Source organism: Dipteris shenzhenensis, chromosome 6 (genome assembly GCF_047967505.1).
Source record: "Dipteris shenzhenensis isolate YYH24624 ecotype China chromosome 6, Dip_SZ_1.0, whole genome shotgun sequence".
NCBI classification, from domain to species: Eukaryota; Viridiplantae; Streptophyta; class Polypodiopsida; order Gleicheniales; family Dipteridaceae; genus Dipteris; species Dipteris shenzhenensis.
The window spans coordinates 8,153,634-8,157,684 of record NC_141601.1 but is presented as its reverse complement, the minus strand read 5'-3'; the positions used below and the strand labels follow the sequence as shown (position 1 = coordinate 8,157,684).

At 44.6% G+C, this 4,051-nt stretch overlaps 1 pseudogene; it reads left to right on the top strand.

Annotated features, from left to right (window-relative positions):
- The first annotated feature begins 2,800 nt into the window (after positions 1 to 2,800).
- On the top strand, positions 2,801 to 3,757 carry LOC147900728 (LOB domain-containing protein 16 pseudogene; annotated as a pseudogene).
- Positions 3,758 to 4,051: the final 294 nt, after the last annotated feature.

Sequence of the window (4,051 nt, the reverse complement as noted above, 5' to 3'; positions counted from 1 at the left end):
GTGGAGTAGCTAGACCAAGGCATGTCATGTGGTAGGACACTATATAAAGCTAATGACATCCAAGAAGATGATTTTGCAAATGTCATTTATATCTAGCACTTTCTTGTGCATTGCTAGTGCAACTACCTAGTAGCTGCAAATCAACCAACTTAGCATTTCAGGACTATAGGTATAATACCACTGGTGCTGAACGGTTTTGTCTTCTAGACACCCGGGTCCTAAACACCTTAACATGTGATGAGTATTCAAGACTTCTTTCAAGCCCCCATACTTTGAGCACTCCTTGTTAAGGCTAGAGGTTGGTACAAAGTCAAATCCCTGTTTAAGAGTAGGAACTATGGCTCTTCTAGACTCCTAGATTTTGTAGCTCAAGTGGCTAAACCCCTAGCTACCTTCGTCCTTTACTTCTTAATCGAGAAGACTTGACAAAGAAGCTTGTTGCCTTTTGCTTGCTCATCGCATAATAGTTTCTTCCATCTCAAGAAAGTGCTATGGCTAGTAGTCTCCTTATGGGCAAGCCAGATGGTAGTCCAATGGCTTGCAAGTTGGGAGGGAAGTGTGATGAGCAAGAGGAGGAAGAGGGGGTAGGAAGATAAGGGGTGAAGGGAAGTTTGGGTTACTGGTGTGGATATTGCCACTAAGGATAAGGGTATACCATTTTTTGGGGCACTTCTTTTTCAACCACCATTGGCCAAGAAAGTGCTTCCTATAATTTTCTTTAAGCACATTTAAAGTTTTTTTAAATGAAATCCAAGTCTCAATGCAAAAAGATGTTTGTTTATTGTGTATGAGTCCTTGACCTTTGTGTAGGTCTAGGTTGGACCCCGATGTGAGTGCATCATTATACAACTAAGTAGAGCTGACAAGATTTATCGTTTAGGTTGTTGGTCATGAATTCATTCTGAATTTTGGCTTTATGTGTAGCTCCACTCACAATTCAATGCCTTCCTATCTTCATTACCACGTCATCTGACTGAGTGTTCATGGAGAAATTTTTTTAAAACATGTACAAAACCTTCAAGTTGAAAATTTTAAAGGTCTTTATTAAAATTTTACACGTGTCCAGCAAAAATATAATGAGAATGCACCGAAATTCCAGGTTTTAGAACCTTGTGTTTTCAAATTTGGAGGTTAATTTTCAATATTCACCTTGATTTCAAACTAATGGGTTTGCCTAATTCGAAAATTCATAACTCCGAAACCGTTGATCTTTTTCAAATGGAATCAATTGCATTTTGTAAACAAAATTCCGATGACCCATCCGAGTGAGATTTTCGGGCTGCTGCGAGAGAGGGACGTAGAGAGGGAGAAATAATAGATTGGCTCTAATACTTGCCCATCGATTCACGTAATGATCAATTAAGGGTATCCATCGATTGGCTCTAATATGCAGAGAAAGAGGGCTGCGGAGGTGAGGGGAGAGCTGCCGAGAGAGAGAGACAGAGAGAGAGAGAGAGAGAGAGCGGCACGTGAGAGGGATGCAGGCTATAAGGGAGACGTGATGGAAGTGAGCGAGCGGAGAAGCTTCGACCGAATTCTGTAATCAATCAATTGCCCTTTGCTTGTAATACTAATGTCCATTTTTCAACATCGTGGACACCTATTTAATTCTCATGACATTAAACTTAAGGGTTTTGTAAACTAGTACTCGTCCAGCCTTGGACAATCTACTGGACTATTTGCTCTTTTATGATTACATACAGCAGTTCGAGGTAAAACGGTTGGAGGTGTGATAGAATACTGAAGGAGGGATTTGATTGATGGATGGACCGATGCATTGCATTGCGTAAATGTGAAGGCTTTCCAGTCAGAATCCAGCGTATGGTTATGAGATGGCATGAGATCACGAAGAAAACCTTGCCCTTATAGAAAATTGAATTGCCCACATCTTCCCAAACACGCCTTCGATCTTGATTTCCACGCCCTCCTCCTCTCAGAATCAACCCACACTTTTCTCTTTGCTTTAGGCACATCCATTCATCAACAACTGATGATCCACAACTGCACAATTGTGTCCTTGATTCATCAACGGTTGATGAATCCTCCACAACTGCACAATTATATAATCGTTGATTTCATCTGCTATCGTATCTTAGGAACGCCGACGACGACTCAGAATTACAGTATATTCTACGCTCCCTCTCACAGCTCATCGCGTCGCTGACCACGCTTTCTGCTCTATATAATCTCCCCTTCCATCCTTCATTTCATCCTTTCTGGCCTCTCTAGCATCTCTGCATGTTTGCGTTTCCATCCAGCTCGCGGATAGTTTGATTTGATTCGAAATCTGATCCGGTCTGTTTGGTACCTCAATCTGATCGATCTGATCTTCTACCCTCTGTATGCTCATCCTGATGGAGGCTCGTACTTGAAGTTAGACAGGAAGCATTCCTCCAGCTGAACATAGCCTGTGTATGATCGAGCTCTGACAGCCGTCCGTTTCAGTCCACCGCCTCGTACTATATGTCTGCCAATTGCCAGTCCTACCTCAACTAGACTTGCGCGCCGCTTCCTATTTCTTCGTGACTGTCTGCAGATCGTGTAGATCGCGAGAACAGGCGAATCACGATTCGTAACCTCACCCACTCTGTCTCTCTTTTCTGTTCTCCGTATTTAGACAACTGAGACGCCTTCAATACGCGATCGATCGACTTTCCTGCTGTACTCAAATCCTGCAAGAAATTGGGCATTGAACGATCGCAGACTAGAGAAATTTAAAGAAAACTCAAGCTTTAGCGTTGTCTGTGAAGAGCCACTGAACCCCCCAGGGAAGTATTACAGGGGGCTTCAAGACAGGGATATGAGCGGCGCCGGACCACCATGTGGTGCGTGCAAATTCCTGCGACGCAAGTGTATCAAAGATTGCATCTTCGCCCCTTATTTCTTACCCGAACAGGGTACAGAAGGATTTTGTTCCGTGCACAAGGTGTTTGGAGCCAGCAACGTATCTAAGTTGCTCTTGCGAATCCCATTGCCCGAGCTACGCAGAGAAGCAGTTTTCAGCATCAAATACGAAGCTCAAGCCCGCCTCAAAGATCCTATCTACGGCTGCGTTCGGACCATATTCGCTCTCGAACGGCAGGTGGTTTGCACTTGACTTTCGGGAATAGTATTGCTGCAAGGACAAAGCATCTTTTGTTCTTTGTTTGCTATGCAAGGAGCCGATTCAAGCTTGGGATCGTATCGATTCTTGCTAGTTCTTATTTGGTGCTTGCACTTCTGCGAGCGGATCCTCTAGTTTTCTGCATGAACAGTCGAACGTTACGTGATCATCGGTTCACGCAACGTTTATGGACACAGATTGAGATAAACTAGTGCTAATACTTGTGAGGATTATCGGTTCTCTATGCAGGTGGAACGTCTACAAGCCGAGCTACAGCTCGTTCAAGCCCAGCTGTCGAGCTATCTCACAGCAGCAACGTTCTATCAACAGCAGCAGCAACAACTGCAATGCGTTGCCACAACCTCATCCTCTTGCCCGACCTCTACCGGCAGTCTTCCTTCTTCCACCGCCCCCACTACATCCTGGAGCTTACCCCAGCCAGCTAGTCCCCCCAGCTGCGCTAATTATGGATCAGTGAAGGACGAATTCGCCCAAATGAATGCTTTGAACTACATGTCCGGCCATGACGTCCATACACTCAATTCGGACCAATTGCTAGACGCACTCCAAAGGAACCTATTTGCACAACGATATTCTTTGGCAAACGAAGCACAATTGCAGGCCCTTGATCAAGCGCTGCTGCAAAGGAACTGAGGCCACGACAGCTAATCGGTCAACTGATCGGGCAACCCAAAAGCAGTGTGGCGATTCAGATGGAAAATGCACAAGCAGCTGCAGGTCGAATGTTTCTAAGATCCGTGAAATTGAGTGCTGATGCAACGGACGTTCGTAATAAGCCCGGCCTGATCAATGACTGAGATCTAAGAAAAACTTAGCAACGAGAAATGACTTCAATGGATTATGACATCGGTTTGTTTAGCAATCGGAAGGACCTTGTCGACTATGAAAGCATGGAAATGTCTTTCCACAAAGCAAGGGAACCGAGGA